Raw genomic sequence first — 20,220 nt, 5'->3', positions numbered from 1 at the left:
ATAAATATATATTCTGTATATACAAAGATTTTTTGGTTTCATTCCCTGTTCCAAGTAGGCTAGATGATGCATCAGAACGTATCTGATTATGAAGGAGCACATTTACGTAACTCATGCGCTAACTTCGTTATGTTCAGGCAGTCCCTGTAGGGCACGGCTAAAATGTTAGCGCTTTATTGCATTAGGAGTTAATGGCTGGAAGGATCATTATGTGCTGCTCTGTGGGCTGATAACAAGGCATGTGCTCTGCGTCTGAGAGGGGGTGGTGTGTGCCTCTGAACTACTCATTCCCAGAATCCCAAGCACTGACGTTCCAGAGTGAACAGAGCTCCTCTGTTCTGAATTAGACAAGGGGACTCAGGACCAGGGAATTAGTACGTTAGCTTGCAGACTACAGCCTACGGCTAAGGCTATGGTGGCGAGAGTGGAGCTTCAGAATGAAAAGAGAGAGGCAGAGGGCATGTCCAACTGTCTCTTTCGGTCTAACCTCTCACTACTCTGCTCCATATTACTGAGGCCCTTCACAAATGTGCTTCTGTTGATCACTTGAGTGTGTAGTAAGTGTTCATAGAAAACAATACATTATTCCTTTACAGAGTATGCAAAATAAACAGCTGTCTCCTGATGTAGTCCATAGATGTTATAACAAACAACGTCAAGTCTTGTTCTGTGAAAAGTTGGCAAATTTCACAAAGAGAGTATTTCTTCCTCTCCTTTCTTGGAGCACACATCAAAGATGTCACAGATAAAAGCCACTCTCGAGCATCCCTCAACAGGCCCCAGCAATTGTTTTCTCTCTCTGCGTTTGCAGGAGCGTCCAGTGAGACTGTTGCGAGATGAAAAGGAAGTTGCATGACCCACTTGCCTACAGAAGTGGACACCTGTTCTGAGACGAGGATGTCGCTAAAACAACGATCAAAACAGCAGGCTTGACGGCCTCGGGCCTGGCTTAGGGGAGCAGGGGCCGCGGAACAAGGACATAGCTCATCACCATGGTGAGAGAGGTACACAGGGTTCCCCTTGCATACTGTACATGGGGAGGGTCAGGGGTGTAGGGTGTCCGCTCCATAAACACAGAGAGGGAAAGAGGATAGGGTGTCCCCCCGCAGACGAATGTAGAAGGGTGTCAATTTGTGTACATGCGCACTGTAAGGGCAAGGGTGCAAGCAATATCACACACACACACACACGCACACAGACACACGGCAGCTGGGGAAGGAGTCTACATCACATACTATAGAGGGGGCCCCTAAAAACACAGAAGGTGGTCTTTGATCTCCACAGTCCACAGTCCACAGTAGTGGCGCAGCAAGCATTCAGATATAGAATGGACTTGTCTTGATACTTGATATCACAATCAATCAATCAACCAACCGTCATGACTGTATTAGGGAGATGTCCGTCCATCATCTTGCCATTAGTCTAAATAAGAAAGCATATGCTATGCATTAGAGATGGAAAAGCAGGGTGTCCTACACACTTTTCTGTTCAACAGACAAGAGTGGTCTGACAGACACTTAGGTTTTAACGGTACCACCCATCCACTCCCGACTCTAATGAGGTCTGCAGGGAGCGCAGCCTCCATTTTCACTCTGCCTCCACATCCTCCACACCCTTCAGAAGGTCGGTCTTTGAGCTTAGACCTGTGTGAGAGTGGAGAGCCTAATTATACAAGAGGTTAAATAACAACACAGTAGTACTGTATAGTATATTCGAGAGCAACTTCCACACCAGGTTTACTTCCACACTAGGGACAGTTTTTATTTCAGGTAGATTTTTGGGGAGTTTTTTTCCATGCTCAAATTGTAGGGACTGAGGACATTGGATGCATGGATGTATGGAATGTAGAGATGTATGGAATTCTACATATTCTACAATGTATAGAGCTTTATATTTATGGATTTCTACATACAATACAGGGCCATTAGGGTCTAAATCACCCCTGAGCCCAAAGTTCTACAGCTGCTGTGTTAGCACAAGGCTCCTAATCTTAGCACATCTGAAATGTGCTAGAGATTTCCGCTTAAGGAAAAGAATAACTGGAATAAATGAAAAATTGTATGTGCCATTAAGTCCAGACTTAAATCTCCTTGCCAATGTGTAAAGCTTAACTAACAGTAATGATGCCAAGTTTACCAGTTTTTCATTAGGAAGTTTATAGGCCGGCAACATTTTAAACTTTGGGAAAAAGGATATGAAAGACATTTGGTTACACTCAATAAAAAGATTCCTTGAACATCCACTTTGCCTCCGCAGAGAGAAGAGAGGGGGAGAGGAGGGAGAAGGGGGGGGGGTAATAGAAAATGGGAGGTTGAGGGTCTGTGAAATGGAAAAGGCTTGAAATTAAAGAGCATTGTTTTATCTCCCTGCATGCCTGTCTTAGCTCTGTCAAATCTAATGGGAAGGGTCAGACCTGAACACACAAGGGGCACCCTTCCCTATCACAGGCTGCTTTCATCTGGGGTTAGTCTTAACCCTGGATCGCGCCACTACACGCTGTCTGTCAAGCACCGGTTCAACCCCCCAGAGAAGGTGACTAAAGCCCTGGCTGTTTGCTGCTACTGGAGCCAGCTTGCTGCCGCAGAAAGGACTCCACCATCCCTGCCCTGTCTTGCCTGCACACCAGAGAGATTGTTATTTCTGACTAAACCTGTACAGTCATAATTCACACCTCTACAGGGAAATTATATTTTTGATATTTGGGTTTTTCTTCAAAAGCATTATTTATGTAGTCTTCCCTTAATTTAACCAATTTTACTCTAACAAATCCAAATCCATATTTTTTGTATTTTTCAGTCATATAATAATTAGGCAACGATTTCATTCTCATGTCTCTATGCGGAGGAATTCTGTTGGGCATGGCAACTCAGAGAGGGGTGAATTATTCTCTGGTCATTAGAGCACCATCACCATGGTAGTTAAGAAAGGATTATTTAGGTATTTATGTGTGTGAGTGATGTGTACAATGAAATAGTTGACAACTGACGTTGGGAGACTTCCATTACACAGATTACTTACTATCTCAATGTCAGTCTGATGCATCCAATCCACCTTTTATTTGACAATACCCAACAATAGCCTTATAAACTGTAACCCAAATATCTGATAATTTTCTTGCAAATACACTTATGAAATGTATGCACTGATATAAGTACTAATATATTTGACTCCCTTATTATAAAGCCCTAGTCCCTCTCATTATGTCTGGCAGGAACAATAGGCGAGAAACATCCGAATAATGATCCCTACAGCCAGCCAACGTTTCATTGCTGTCAATCGCCAGATCCCTGGTGGCTGCTGGTTCCAGACACACAGTGACACAGTGTCTGAGCCCCTATTTATGCTGGCTTTGGTCACTGGTGTGGGGACAGCAGTAACAGTGCAGATATATACATGACTGAAGTCATCTAGCTTGCAACTCTCTGCTCTCATTTGAACAGGGAGCAAAAACCCTTTCGAAAAGAACCTCTTAAATTAGACAAATTCCAAATTGTCTCACAGTTGTGTGGGCATTGGCTGTATTTATAAAGGATATCCTTCTGTGCTTCACTATCAGGAACTGACGGCTAAATTGGTTAGGGTCATTTGCCATGCCTTTACTTACAATGGCACTCTTTCTATTATTAGAGAGCTCACGTTAGCACCATATATCATTCTGAATACTTTTTTGGCATGGTTCTGAATACAATTGGGCAGGGTATTAACTCCAGCTTTCATCCCAGCCCTCTTACAGGATGAAGGTCACCCTCTTTATCTGCCTGCACAACGTCTTCGCTCTCTTCATCTGCTCTTTCATCCCTCCCTTCCTCCTATCCTACCATCCTACCATCCTCCACCCCAGAGCATGAGTCAGAGAATCTGACACCTCTCACCGGATAGCAGTGAGGGAAAGAAAGAAAGAGAGAAAGAGAGAGAGAGAGAGAGAGAGAGAGAGAGAGAGAGAGAGAGAGAGAGAGAGAGAGAGAGAGAGAGAGAGAGAGAGAGAGAGAGAGAGAGAGAGAGAGAGAGAGAGAGAGAGAGAGAGAGAGAGAGAGAGAGAGAGAGAGAGAGAGAGAGAGAGAGAGAGAGAGAGAGAGAAGAGAGAGAGAGAGAGAGAGAGAGAGAGAGAGAGAGAGAGAGAGAGAGAGAGAGAGAGAGAGAGAGAGAGAGAGAGAGAGAGAGAGAGGTTTATGGATCAATAGCTCTGGAGGAAAGTCAACTTGAGAGGGTACTGGAAGGCTTTGCTTACTAGACAAAAAAGACCCCACATCAAATGATTGTCTTGGAAAAGTTATTCTATTGCATTCCTAATGCAGATTGATACATTTTAGTTAGGTGTGTATCGTCAGGGCCGGATTAACAATTTTCTGTGTCCTGGGTAACAATGCTGGGCAACAAGGCTCAAGGCATAGGCCCCATAGAACGCTCTCCTCGCAGCGCTTCAAGTCACGTGACTCTCACTCGCAGTGTCCACCCGCGTCGTAGAGTTGGCAAGCCGCAAGCGGCATTTGTGCAGGCAGCTACTAGACTACACAAACACTGTTTTTGACGTGATTTAACATAATATTTTGATCGAATGAGTTGCAATAAAGTGCTCAGATTAAGGAAAGTAAGGACTGCGTTCATAACGTGATATAACATTTTAGTTGACGTTGTCCAGGGCCCCAAGTGCCCAGTTGCCCTAATGGTTAATCCGGCCTTGTGTATCGTAATGCTTGTATTGATGCACTTTTTCCTTTTTATAGTATATAGTATATCTTGCAGTTCGATTTGTTCACTGAAACCAAAACTGGAAAACAATACAAAAATTCCTTGAAGTTCAACTGAGTGGAATGGCATTTGGCACTGCATACTGTACATTCCCAAAACCTCCCATCACATCCAAGTAACCTTGCATCATATTCATTATGGCATCAGGAACAATCCTCTGTTAAAACACATTTAGCCTCAAATAGCCAAGTGGCTGTTTGATTGGAAGTTGCACGGACACACCAAACAGTACCATGTTCGGTAGGTTGAAACAAAACTAGATATTACATAAGCCTAAAAACAAACTTAGCACAAATCCAAAAATAGTGTCGTCCTTGTTAAATATTTCAGGCACTCAGCAGCTGATGGGGGAAAAAAGCCTCTCTCCTCTGTTTCGCCAAAGCAAAAACAAACACGCAGATGAGACGACCGATTGAAAGAGAAACCTCCATTTAGTACACTGCCTCACACACTGGCTCCTCTGAGCAAAGCCCATTACTGTCACTATGGCAGTTCTCAACCAATTGACTTCATGTATTCCACTTACATAGTTCATTTAAGTGCAGGACATGCATGTCCTTACTGTTCATTTAAGCTATTCATTGTTGACCTGTGAAGCCACTCTATGTAAGCTACTATCTGACTCAAGGGTAGCAAACTGGGTTACATAAATTATCCTTATAAAACTCTCTTTCAGAGAGCCAGACAACAGTGGAGTCATGGGGCCTGCTTGGTCAGGGCGATGAGCTTAACCATTAGACACCAAACACAGTCATGTATTTTCATGGGGGACCAGGGAGACTCCCTCAAGCTATGACAAATATTTGGTCTTGAATCTGGGGGAAAATAGAGAGAATACATCACACTTTGCTCTGGCAGAAGATGCAGTAGCACTCATAACTAAACAATAGGCTCTGAAACTTTGAGTTTACAGAGCACTCTTCAAGGCTCAGTGAGTCTGTGGGGAGAACTGTTCACAGATCAATGTGTTGTAAATTGGCAGTAGTTCAGACTGTAGTTGGTCTGCAGGGCCGCCACATCCTGTCAAAACATGCCATAAAGGAAGTGTTGCTCTATTTCATCGACTGAACTGTGTGTGGGAGGCAGTAGTCATAGCCTCCAGAGTCTGTAGTCATTACACACTGGCAAACACAGGCTAATTGCTTAAATACAGGTTAATTGCTACATGGAATTTGTCTCAAATATTGCTGGCAAATATTAGTATGTGTAATAAGAACACCCTGGTGACAAAACTTCAATGAATGCATGACTAAACATGACTGAAAATGAGCAGGACTTGAGTCCTATACTTTGTTGACAGAAGGAACATAAAATAGAACATATGTGCATAGAGTAGAGACTAAACATCACAGTATGTAAGTGTATAACCACGAGTCTGTGTTTATAAATCTAACTGAGAACCAGCCTAGCATTACAACATCCGTTTCAAGGGTCCAAAACCTGTAAAATGTCTCACCTCAAGTTTTTACCTCCTAATCCGTAACTATGCCCTTTAGTCACCATCAAGTCTGGAAGCATGGACCAATTAAAGAGAGCTACCGCACTGGACAGCCCTCTCTGGGGCTTGATGACTCTGTCCTCATTGACCACATTGCACAGGCTATTTCCTGCAGCAGCAGAATCTCAGTAAATGAGAAGGACTATTGGCAGTTCTCAGATGTTGGGAGCTACATGGGTCAGGTCTGGCTACAGTTATTTATGAGTCCTCTTAGCCCTTAGTCCTTCCTGATGCACTTGCCGGTTGGATTTCATTATTGAAGAGGCTCTTCCACTTCTTATTAGATCTTTGAATCTTGGAGTGCATTAAGGAATTACATTTGGATGGCAAGTCAGCAATGCCTGATGGTTTCTCTCTCTTTCTCTCTCTCCCTCCCTGTCTGAGTGTATCTCCCCTCCCAAAAAAACAGACCTACATAAAAAATATTTTTCTCACTCACACATCCATGTATGCACTTAAAACCACACATGCATGCACAGCCGTTTGATTTTTGATTCTAACTATCCTAACTTATCCATCCTAGAAAGCAAAGTTAGTATCCCATGATCTTCTTTAATTGTTTCTTGACATGCATTACGTAATATGTGCTGGAAGCCAATTTTTTTTTTTATGCTGGAATTTTGTAAAATGTCTGCTTCAAATTCAGTTCAAATTCCTATTACTTCTTAAAAGTATTACAGAAAGATACATTATACATAACTGTATCTTATGTCTAAGTATCCTGATATGTCTATCCCTTCCTGCACACTGGCTTCCACTGAGGAGGGGATGGGTGGCAGGCCAAGCCAGATGGAAAACAAGCCTTATCAGAAAAGAGCACACTGTACATGGACATATTCATTAAGCTAGAATAGAATATTCAGGTATATTGCTAGAAATACTTAATCGCCATATACTTCCCAAATTGATCAGGTGATCCATTTCAGTATGTTATTTATTTGACTGGAGAACATAGGGACTGAATTTACATTTACATTTAGTCATTTAGCAGACGCTCTTATCCAGAGCGACTTACAGTAAGTACAGGGACATTCTCCCCGAGGCAAGTAGGGTGAAGTTCCTTGCCCAAGGACACAACGTCATTCTGCACAGCCGGGAATCGAACTGGCAACCTTCAGATTACTTGCCCGACTCCCTCACCGCTCAGCCACCTGACTCCCCGAGTCAGGTCTGGAGTTATGACTCCCCGAATTTGTGGACTTTATAGGACTGAAAATGTATGGTGCCTTAGGTGCTGTAATTGGTCACGGTCATTGTGTGTGGATATGTCTTTTTTTAATCTGGTAAGCTTCAACACGATTAAAATCTAATTAAAACAGATACTGAATACGCCTTTGATCAGTGCAAATACGCTACCGTAACGCGCAGTTTCAATTATCCAGGTCCAAGTCAGATCCATGTTTTGTTAAAGGCATTGCACCACTTTTACGTAAGGTCCTAGTGAATTTAGAAATGGACAGGCTGGCCTATGTATCCCAGCTCATGGTAAACATTCCCGTTCAATACTCAATGCAATTGAGTAACGGCAAACAAGGCTTAAGTGGTAACTATAAAATAAACATTGGTAAATTGCATACCGACACTGTCATAACCTCCGGATTTTATTGGTCAGTAGGCTACATGCTTTTGTATGATTTTGCTTTGTTTTGCCTAGCGAGAATCGTTTTTGTATGTAGCTATAGCTAAATAAATAGGCATATTTGTTTCTTATCTTGCCCCCTATTGTATAGTATATTTCAACTCATTACTCTTTCCGTCCAGTCGAGACTAATGCAATTAGGCACCCTGGTGAATGATGCTCCTGTCGGAGACACGCTGCTTCAGCACCTAACAGACGCCCACATCACCAGGCATCATCATAATGATGATGAGAGTTTTTTGGGAGTTTTTCCTTGTCTTCCTTGAGGGTTTAGGTTGGTTGAGGGGCAGTTCTATGGGCATATGTGAAGCCCTCTGTGACATGCTTGCGTGTAAAAAGGGCTATACAAATACATTTGATTTGATTTGATTTGAATGATCTTTGTGCAGCTCTAGAACTCGCCTGGGCAGCTGGGTCATCATTCATTATCATAAACATGTCCAACAACAACAGGCCAATTGTAACCTCAACACCAGTAAACTACTGCTGTTGTTCTCCGTGGGCATCTGTCGGGGCACTGCCATATGCTATTAGTAGGCTATAGGCAACGAAATAGCTTGTTTCGATTTTGTATCAATGGAGACATTTTGACTGGCTATCAATACAATTCTAAAAGTTAAAAATATAAAATGAAACATTATAAAGTGGACTATTACATCCACACAAAAGCAATATGAATAGCACACCAAGGAGAAATGTCTGTAGGCTGATAAGTGAAGGTGTCTGTCATTTTCTTATAAGGGAAGCCCCATTTCACAGTTTATTCAATAACATAGTATTGATTCCACACTGTCTGCTGTGCATTTTAATTGACATAAGCTTTAATTCGGTCTAAAAAACAACAGCGCCGTTAATTAAAATAGTTCCCAACGGTTAAGGAGCACAAGCATGCACGGAAGCAATTTCAAGTTAAAGACGCGATTTTCAAGCAAATTGTGTTGGTGTAAAATAGCCAACCAACTGTCACCTACCTGCTACCAGCAGGAGTCCCACAATTTCTTTAAAAGAATCCGCATGAATATATTCACTAATGTTTAGATTGTGTATCCACAAGAGTCCACCGCGTTGCAACGTAATTCTCCTCCTTGGGTGTCAGACTGGAAGAAGGCAGGGGCTATTGCGAGGCGCATTAAGATTGGAGGAGGCTTGATGAGGTGTGAGGCTAACAGTTTAAAACGAATGACCGACCACCAGCCCGGTCGGATCACTATGGTTTTCCAAGTCGAGAGTATGTCTGTCAAGATAATGCCAGCAGGCTATACCAAACGATCGTTCACCGTCATGTCCGTGCTGCTGCCCCCCGGTGAGATGTGTCCCCGCGGGACCTCTGCATTTGGGCACATCACATGGATCCTCTACACCTCTCCTGTCAATTAGCAAATGGAGCATGTGAGATGGTTAACTGGTTAAATGTTACACATTTTTCTAAGAAACACGAAATGGTCAGGTACATTATTAGGAAAGGTTATTCACATAATGGGGCTCATTCAGCTCATTTAAAATCAGCTCTGTAGAATTTTCATAACTTGTTGAACAACAATATGCCAACAATGTGACATGACAAAATACAAAAAAACTCTTTGAATATTGTGATATTTATTATTTTGCAGTTCCACATCTTGTAAACAAGAATAAATACATAGAAATTCCAATGAAAATTGCCAATGATGCATTTATCATTGTCGAGGCCTATCTGAATAAACTTTTTACTTTTTATTCCTGTAAAGACCATTCAGGTTATTTACATTGTGTGTAAGAAATGACTATAAAGGCTTTTGTAAGATGCTTGTTTAAAGCCCCACTTAGAGAATCTCACTGTAGCCCTGAGATGGTATTGTAACTTGCTCTTATATACTGCCATCTAGTGAATCATGAATGAACCATGAAGGTAGAAACATGTCACTCCCCTAAGGAGTAACCCTTATAACCCCAATACCCTGTTGACTGTGTCTGGTTGACTAAAATCATCTGAGACAACATCAAATGATGCTTGATCCACACTAGGGACATATGTGTGTTTTAAAAGGAGGGTGGGACAACCTTTTTTTATAACTAAGGATGCGGCCATTAAAAATCATTTTAATATAGAAGTGGGGGAAACGCCATTTTGAAAAAGTGGGGGGGATGTCCCACCCATGTACAGTGAAAGCCATGCCCCTGGCCCACACTGCTCTTTACATGAACTGTTCATCTGACTTTGCATTCAGTATTACCATGACTGTTTTTACTGCTCCATGATCCATTGTTTGGCCCAACACTGTGAGACATAATTCAAAGAGTTTAGCAAATAGTTCATTTTTTCTACTGCGCTAATATCGAGGCTGTGATGAATGTTGACCTTTCTTATTGGGTTCAGTAATGTCTTCATGGCAGTCTCGAAAGTACGCTTCAGGCTTGCATGTGTAAATTAATGGATGACAGCTTAATTTATTTAACCAATCATCCTAATTGTCACTCAGGTGACTGATGTCCACTGAATGAGTGTTGCACAATATGTCTGAAGCAATAATAATGTTGTGCAATATGCTGATCATGAGTAAAAATTATTCAGTTCATGTTGTGATACAGTGTCTTGTTAAATTGTAAATATTCTGGTTGTTTTATAATGATGGTATATACATTTCAACATAATTGACAACATGGATAAATCATTTGCACAGTAAGTCAAAGTGAATTGCTATGTTACTCTTCTGAAAACATGCCACCCTAAACCACAACTAACCACCATGTTATTTTGACCTCACAATATTCATGTATCACATTGACAGGGATGGTCATCATCCACGCAATTAGTGTCATACAACTGCTGATATATGTATGATGACAGTTCAGACAATACAACTCGAAAGCACACACCTACTGCAAAGGAGGATTTAAAATGACTGCACAGTTCTGATTACCAAGTGTCTTTTCCAAGATTTTACAACATTAGATAATATCTGTACTGTATGTGCCGATAATAACTTTCTTCGACAGTAGGAGGTGCTGTTTGATTTCTTATCTCCTGAACATAAAGAGAAAATATGCTTTGTGAAAAACAGAGGGTGTTGTTGACACCATCACTGGGCTAAGGTTGTTTGATTGCTGCTGTATATCAGTCAAGTAGATGCAGTTGTACAACAGCTGAAATGTAAAGCCGGAAATGAGACAGTCATCAATAAGGATGAGGGATTGCTGCTGTACTGAGCCACGACTGCTGGTTAGACTGAAATACACCCACACATACACACACTGACACCCGCATACACTCAAATACACACACATGTTCCAATTTAGGCGTACACATAAGCACTCACTCACTCACTCACTCACTCTCTCTCTCTCTCTCTCTCTCTCTCTCTCTCTCTCTCTCTCTCTCTCTCTCTCTCTCTCTCTCTCCTCTCTCTCTCTCACACACACACACACACACACACACACACACACACACACACACACACACACACACACACACACACACACACACACACACACACGCACACAAACCTACACTAAAATATGACAGCTGGATGTGATGACATTGGTCTACTCTCTGTGGAATTGTGACAGAGCACTTTATCAAATGTATCCCCCTCTATGGTTGACTGTAAAATGGTGTGTGTGTGTGTGTGTTGGTGTGTGTGTACTTGTGTATGTTTATGTTATAAAAGGAGGGTGAGAAAGAAAGACTGATAGACTGAGAAAATTACAGAGAAAAGAATGGATTCAGCTGCTATGAAATGTCTTTTATTCATCTGAGTCTTGTTTGGTTCTCAAAACAAGCACTGAGATTGGGTGTTGATCGCAGATTGGCACATTATAGCCCATACATTTACTGATGGATTAGATATCCAAGTTGCTGTGCAGTAGTAAATTACATAGTTTGAAACACTTTTTTACAACACCATAACAAAATGTTTGGGCCTTAGCCTGTGAGGAGGAAAGGGGGGGGGGGCGATGTTGCCATCTTGCCAATTCACTAATATGTCAGACCTGATGGCTTCTTTTAAACTCTCACTTACTTCTGCGGAAGTTGGAGCCCTCTTGAAAGTCCTAGAGGAGTTAGACCATGAATGTCTCTCAAGCACAGTTGGTATGTTAACTCTTTGCTTTGATGTTCACATCTCAACCATGGGTATCCAGCATGCAGGTGATGCTGTGTTTTCTCCATTCCAAGCTAACAACTTCCCATCATGTGATGATAGCATTAGGAATTTTGCACTTGATTGCAAATTGCTTTTGCACACATCCCTACACACACTCAAGCATACAGCTACAAATAAAGATGTTTTGGTCACCCTTTGGCCTTGTTAAATGCAGTAGCTTAGCATGTTTCATATAAAAAGAAAGGTCAAGTATAGATTATTTATAGTATGTGTTTTCCCTTTACAATATAGGGCCCTGCTTTGAAGTAAGCTTATGAAAATGAATAACGGAAGAGAGAGACAGGACATGTTGGAATACTAATGCCAGATGTCATTTTAAGTTTGGAACAAAGGACTCCTACATCATGCTATATTACTGTTTGTCCTTTATTATTAGTTGCTTTCTATAGACCTGCACCGCCCATATGTGTGGGGTACTCCAGTGTTTATTCAACCTGTGCTTGAGCCTTGAAATGGTCACTGTAATGTGGAAGACTTCCTGTCTGGTCTTGTTACCCAAGAAGGATCCCCCCACTGTCTTTAATGACTACACGCTGACATCACATGTCATGAAGACCCTGGCGAGGCAAGTCATTTCACACCTCAGACCCCTCAGGGGTCCATGAAGTTCATGGACCCTCCACAATTCACCTTTGCTATCTTCCATCATCTTCTATCATCATCTATCTGCTCCTGTGGTTAGACTCCCACCTGAATGGAGCTAGGTGCACTGTTAGGATCATCTTGTTTTACTTCTCCAGTGCCTCCATCACCACACAGCCTCGGCTACTGGGGGATTAGATGAGACAGACTCAGGTGGAAGTCCCTTTGGTCTCCTGGGTTGTCAACCATCTGTCGGGGAGACCACAGTTGGGTGGCTGCTGAGCTGTGTGCCTGGCCGAGTGGTGAGCAGCACAGGGGCTCCCCAAGGTACAGTACTGTCCCCACTCCTGTTCACTGTGTACACCTCACATTCTGGATCCAACTCAGAGGCTTGTCATCAGCAGAAGTTCTCTGATGACACTGCCATTGTGGAGTGTATCAGGGTCGGTCGGAAGGAGGAGTACAGTTCCGGGTGGATGACTTTGTTCGGTGGTGCAAGAAGAACTACATGCTGCTCAACATCTCCAAGACAAAGGAGATGTTTGTGAATTTCCAGAGGACAAAGGACCGTTGGACCCCTGTTCACTGTAAGCTGCATCACCTGTTTCACCTGTGTGTAATTGATTTGTATACATGTGTACTTCCCTGTGATTTAATCCTGTGTGTTACCTCGTGTACAGCCCTGTGTATTTTTTGTATTGGCAGCCTGTTTTTTAATCTTGCTTCTGCAATGGCACAATTTCCCCTTAGGGATCAATAAAGTACTACTAAAGTATTACAAACACAGTTCACTTCACAGCAATTTACTTGACGCCATGACACAACGTTTATTTTCTCTCCCATTGAACTTTTTTTTCAATCAACAATGCTGTCCTGATAACTGGGAAAAACAGAAATGAACTATTTGTGCCTGAATTCACAGAAAGCACTTGACAGAGAAAATATTAGAAATTGCCCATGAAAGTAAAATCGGACGCAATCCTTTTTTTGTTTGTGGGAGAGGTGACAATAGAATGAGATTGTAGCATCTACCATCCAAGGATATGGCATGAATCCTATATCTATGGTTGGTTATTTACAATGTGACATCTAATAGCACACACGTTGCCCAAGGACCCCTTGATTTAAACACTGAGTTGGTAAAGAACAGTCAGACTCCTTTAGGCTGTCGGCTTCCCAGCTTTATGAACATTCAGCAAACACCCAGCTTTACAACAAGACACAATACTTTTTATTTTTCTCTTTTATTTAATAACATCCAGCCTCCTTTAGGACAGAGAAACAAAGCTTTATTCCATGGCATGTCCCAGTTTTTTTCTGAATCCTGTTCAGAGAGGAAAAGTAAAGTGATGTTCTGGTCTGAAGTAAGGATTAAAGTGAGATGACATACTGACACTAAGACGCACGCCCTTTAGATTTGATTTATATTGCTGGCCATAGTGTCAGTCATGGTTTATGTCAAGGCAGGGCTAAAGTGTGGATTGATGCATGTCTGAAATATAAGTTTCGGTACACTCAGTACACAATCAATGGTTCATTTCTTCCATTGCTCTGTCTCAAAGGGTGATTTCAGTTTACCTTCAGATTCAGATATTTCTTGTTCTTTTTAGTTTAAAAAGATTACTTCATGTTCAAGGCCTTCCTCACCTTCCTCACCAACCCCCTATATGATAAGAGATGAGGTCATAACAGAACTGAGGGTTCCTGCAGGCTATGTGTCTCAGACTGTCTACCAGACACCCCTTGATACAGTATCATCCACAGGTGCACAGCAATGCAGAGCAGGGCAGTACTCAGAATGCAGGTTTCTAGTGTTGTGGTTGGAAAGTGCCCCAGGACAGGAACTCAATCAGATAAGTGTAGTGAAACGTGTGGGAAGGCTGTGCATTCATGAACAAGAAGGCACGTCAGGGGAAATAAGATATAATACAAACAAGTAAGATAAAGTTGAACATATAGGAAATAGAAAGGTTGTTCTATCCTATTTGAAATGACTGGTTACTCAATTTACTAAACTGCAATCAGCAATTACCAGTAATCATTTTGTAGATTTTGATGTTGTAAGATTAATGTGAAAGAGCCCATACCATTCTGCTCTGCTTCTTTTTGTGTAGATTATCAGAACAAATTTGAAAAACAGCCTTCGGAAAGATGATTTGGGGGGCACCTGTTGTTTAATATCCAATGACTGGCTTTCAGTTCTCACAAGGAAATTGAACTCCATCTCCCTGGTTTAAGTCTGTTAGATATTTCATTATGTGGTGTGTGGGTGATACAGTATGACTCTTGATACAGTATTGTACCTGGTCTTGTGAACTGGCAGGCCACAAAAACAGCCTCTTGATCTTGAAGCCTACAATTAAGAAAGGCTGTGTGTATGGTTTCCCTTCTAAACAATCAACTGAATGCATTCAGTACAGTCCGATGGTAGAAAGAAAATAAATATCCTGTTTTAATCATGTTACATTAGTTCAGTGGTATAAAAACATGATGAGGAAAGATAGGTTGAGATTGGCCAAATCTTTGTTTGTCTGCACATGTCTGTACACATTTGAGGAATGTGGAGAACGAAGAGGAAGCGACAAGAGAGACTTTGTCTCTGAAGGTCTCTCTGTCTACGCACTCTGGAGATTAGCTTCTTATCTGTTAAATGAGACGGTGTCGATGGATTTGGATCCCAGGACTTTGGCATGAACACCACTGTTTCAGCAGCGTGGCCTCCTTCTCACAGAGAGCACCACTGTGTGATAGTAGCAGACACACAGACTGACAGCCTTGGACCAAGAGGTGGGTTGATACGAGGAGGCAAGTAATGGGCAGCTTCATATTCAGACAATGACATTGAATTTCTTGAAAGGTTGTTTTTTCTCTTGTCCTCTATTCAGCTTTTATCATAGATATGATTGTCACATGGAATAATAAATGATGCCCTGACGTCTCCTTCACATCCGTGCTCTCCCACACATCACCTGGATGGATTTGTTGCGGTGGTTGCCGTTGCCAGTGACTCATTCCATCTCACTCTGTTCTGGCTGCACGTGACCAGCCAGGCAATCAGCCGGGCAGAAACACATCCTGAAGCTCTGACTCCTGATTTGATCTGGCTGTAGCCTCTCTCACCCCAGGCTGAAATTGATAGGTAGTGTTAAATGCACACCTGGGACCCCAGCTACAGGATCTGGCTGCACATTCCCATGTCCCAGTCCCCATGTATCTAAGCCCTGGGCCACAGGCCGACCTACAGAACTGGTGCAACACACAGGCCAGCACATACAGACGTAACAAGAGAGGACTGCCTGCCACGTTAACTGTGAGTGCCAGTCACGGTCAGATCCAATGGCTGAAACTGGAGCACATTCCTTGGCCTCTGTGCATGCTCTGGAGTTAATAAATCTGTGAGTCTGTAAGGAGACCAAGAGAGAACACAGTGACCAGCTCTAGGTGATCATTATCTAAAACAGAAAGGTAACTGGAGAGAACACAAGGTAACATCTGATAGGCAGGGGACATCATGTTGGACACCTACACTAGCTAGGTATGTGGGAAACTAAGATAAACAGCTCATAAAAGGATCCATGTTCTGTTTAGAGAGTGTAGGTAATGGGATGTCATCCAACCCAGTGATCATCTTTGTTCATTTGTTATTTATAAATTCATTCATTCATAGGGAAATATTTGCATTCAATACTTTACTATTTTCCATATTTCTTATCATTTGTATCATCACATGAAACAAATGCTACTGTTACTATGAAGCAAAATGTTACAGAATGTCTGCACATACTGTATGACTGTGCTTCTTAGCTCTGTCAGGCTAGTGTAGTACTGCAACATCATATTTTCACCAAAAGAAAAAAGCACCACTGAATGCCCACAAAATATAACATTCACACTATATCATTCTTGGGTATATTGCTGTTTTGGTCAGTTATAGGTCTTCCATGTAACTGAAGCAGAGTTACAGTGGCCATTTAGGAGTTTTAGAGGATCTATTTAGTCATCGCTGTAGAAGAGGATTTCGATTTCTGTGTTTTTCATTGGGGTCACACAGTGGCCATTCCCTTAGCTGATCTCTGCGTTTGCAGATGTCCTCTTGATGTATTCCACAATCATTAGGCCCGTTTGTCTCTGATAACAAACACTATTACCCAACTCACAGAAGCCATTAGGGGGGGTTTCTACAGCCTCCCGTTTAACATGATTGGAAATGCACATGGCTGCTGTTGAGGAGTGTTTACCCTATAATGGAGAGACCTCTCAGCCAATGGTCTAATGTACAGCACAGCTAATGACCAAGCCCTTGTAATTGCCTGTGGGGGTCTCTGATGGTGGATTAATTGTGTAGCGTAATTTGAGAATTATCAGCTAACTTGCCTCAGCAAGACAGAAATGCGTGTAAATGGAATTAGATAAAAGTGTTACTTCAAGAATACAATTCAAACAAACTGAATATTCATGAAAGGACTGCTCGGAGTTTGTTACAGCAAACACAGGTTACGGACCCTTCTTGGATAATCACATTTTTGAACTGAGATTTAAAAGCACGAATTGGGGCAGGTGCAAACAAGAACCAGAGTCTTTAGGATCTGTGGTGTAGAAATCCCCCTAATCCTCCTGTTCTTTTATTTGTCCACCATAACAAATAACAGCATAACGAAATTCCCGTTAAGTACAAACTCATACAGCCACATGCAATACTGCCTACCTGTATTTCCTGTGTAAATGGATGCCTAACACTGAACACTGCTACAGTTTAGCTGACTTGTTGATTTAGCCATTACAACTCAACAATGCAAAGGGGGAGAGAGAATCATACAACTGAATGTGGGGGGAGTTCTTTCTTTGACATTGTTGACTGAAGCTGTGGGTGGCTTGTCTAGAGTAATCTACCACTTTGGGAGCATGGGCAGAGATTGGCTCCGATGACGGTCTGACTTCCTATAACCCCCGCCAATCTCCACTCTTTCTAACCCTTCCATTAAGTCACCGGGAAGAAAGTGTTGAGAGTCAGCTGATTCCTAATCCTCTTCTCTTCTCGCTCTGTGCTCACACATCAAGAGTCACATTGATCTGTACGATCACATGGAAGCCCATCAGCTGTGGGGTAATACTCTGTAAAACGGGACATGAGAAACAGAGAGAGAGAGTGAAAGATAGGGAGAGAGAGAGAGAGAGAGAGAGAGAGAGAGAGAGAGAGAGAGAGAGAGAGAGAGAGAGAGAGAGAGTAAAAGAGGTTGAAGATATGTGAAATAAAATCAGAGCGGAAATTATCTATAAAAAACATGGCTCACTTGTCCACAGACATCTTGAGGCAAAGCTTTTGCTGGATGACTAAAGTTTCCCAGAACTACTCCACACAAACATGTTTTTTAATGCAAGTTTTGTCAACTTCCGACTACATATTAAATGACTACATATTCCGGATATTTTCTTCTTCTGAATACCCACAAACCTTGTGCCACATAACCTCTACTGTGTAGCCATAGTTATAGCATATTGTGGTATGCTATAACACACTCAAACTTGAGATTTTCAATGCAGACACTGTATGCTCTCTGTCTCCTCCTTAGGGTGAACAAAGAGTCAGGGATTTCCATGATTGACAGCTTTCTAAACTGTTAAAGACAGCCTCGCTTTCCCTAAAAATCACATTTATACCCATCTAGAAATAAATTAGTCTTTTGAAAGCCCTTTCATCATTAGAATGAGGATCCAGTCAATTTCCGTTCAGTGCCATTCACGTACAGTATGGTCTGAAGATGTTTTCAAGTTTTGTGCACTATAATCTGGTCACTAAAGTACTGTATTGAATAATTGTTGTTTGATGAAACCCATCATAGTACTGGATAAGTGACAACACAATGTGATATTTCAAGGTGTTTGTTTGGCTTGTGTGGATGATGTTGTCTCTGAATGGTGGAGATATTTTGAATGTGCTGTCATAGCTTCAGGGTAAGGTACGCTGCCTGTCTGGAAGATGTCATTATGATCCAAAACATCCCTTTCCTCTTTCAAGCATTGTTCCCAATAGAGTTGATGTCTTATCTAAAAGCAGAACAATGTGCTAGCTAAGACAGGCACTCATATCATCTCACGAAGGCTTCTCTAAACTTATAAGTTATAACTTTCAGTTCCACCATTTTATTTGTACCTGTTCCATGTATAAAACAAAAAAGAGAGAAAATGAATTCCGGATATAATAATTCAATCTTAATAGGATGCCAGTGAATAATAGAATATAGAAATTTAATCCTAAAAACAAATAAATCAGATCAAGTCACTTAGACAACAATGAAACCACCGCTGGCCTGGTTTGGTGTTGGTCAGGATCAAGCACGCATGAGGACTGTTCTCTTTGACATTTGAGGCATTGTCAATTTTGCTAAATACTTGGAAGTCATGCATTCTTCATACATATTTTTTTGTTAATAACTTAATTGACATGTACGTAAAGAGAACACTTTCAGATTCAAGAGCTCTGAGGAGTTCTGTGAAGGTTACAGGTACAGTGTACTGGCATCCATAGAGCAGAAAGTGTGGGATAAGAGTTTACATGACCTAGACAACTATCAAGGAACACCACAGGCATGTCCCTAATAATTCTACAGTTTCAACAGCCACGTGTTTGCACTATATGACACATAGTTCTCCAAACCAATGAGTGTTTTTCACCGATTCTTTTATTTGACTACTGACCAAATTTCAAGCGTGTAATCAGATAGTAGATAATCTTAATCAATGTCTTGATATAGTGAAGTGAGGGGAATGACCAGATCTGATTTAGAAAATGTTCTTAGTGAAGATGAGCAACTATTGAAAACGTAAGTTTGAGAACAAGAGTGCCCTTTGCACAAACTGAAATCTTTACCATACCTCTGTCAATATTTCAACATGTTCAAAAACAAACATAACCTTTAGACTTAATAATCAACCTCTCTTTCTCCGACAAATTCTGACCCATAGTCATACAATGCGTATGTTATGCTAATTTCTAAGCTCATTTTAAGCCAAATCAACTTGTATGTCATCACAAATCTTTGCCATTAATTTTGTATAGCCTACTGAAACATATTTTAGGTTTGGCAGGCACATTAAATGAGGGTAAAGTTTCAGTTTTTGGTTCAATATCTTACTTTTCCACCATCAAAGACAGAAGAGGCTGGCACACTTTAATACATTTCTAAATTAAAACATGTGCAGGGGATATGCTTTGAACTTGGAATACCACAAAACCACAGGGTTCAGTTTTACTTCTTGGTTATAATTATTCAGAGTTGAGGTAGGTATGTCTTCCATTCAATTATAAAACAATGTATTTATATACATATTGTGGATGTTTAGTGAAAGGCAAGCCTTCAAAAACTAAGGTTGTGTGCGTGACATTTACAAATATAAATTCTGCAGATATGTATGATCATTTATTATAAACATGTGGTTGGTCTTTGGCAAATTGTAATGGGGAAATGTTGTTGTCCTCATACAACAAAAACACTCAGTGTTAATCTTGTAACATCTGAGAAGGCTTACACGGTTGGGTTTCTGTATTTATAATTTTCAGTTGCTCTAATATCACTGCACCTGTGCGTCCGTCAAAATAAACAGGGTGCGAG

The 20,220-nt window shown here is 41.4% G+C and overlaps 1 protein-coding gene across 3 annotated transcripts in view; it reads right to left on the bottom strand.

Annotated features, from left to right (window-relative positions):
- The window catches only part of LOC134019068 (poly(rC)-binding protein 4-like), a 28,120-nt gene extending 18,896 nt beyond the window's left edge, over positions 1-9,224 (bottom strand). For 2 of the 3 annotated variants that reach the window (XM_062459583.1, XM_062459584.1), the window contains exon 1: positions 8,858-9,223. The gene's annotated coding sequence lies outside the window, so the exon portion shown is untranslated. Of the gene's footprint in view, positions 1-8,857 lie in introns of all 3 variants that reach the window. The other variant, XM_062459585.1, reaches the window with a different exon arrangement.
- Positions 9,225-20,220: the final 10,996 nt, after the last annotated feature.

The sequence above is a fragment of the Osmerus eperlanus genome, chromosome 4, assembly GCF_963692335.1.
Source record: "Osmerus eperlanus chromosome 4, fOsmEpe2.1, whole genome shotgun sequence".
Taxonomy (NCBI): Eukaryota; Metazoa; Chordata; class Actinopteri; order Osmeriformes; family Osmeridae; genus Osmerus; species Osmerus eperlanus.
The sequence above is the reverse complement of the archived record's forward strand: the minus strand, read 5'-3'. Positions and strand labels throughout refer to the sequence as shown.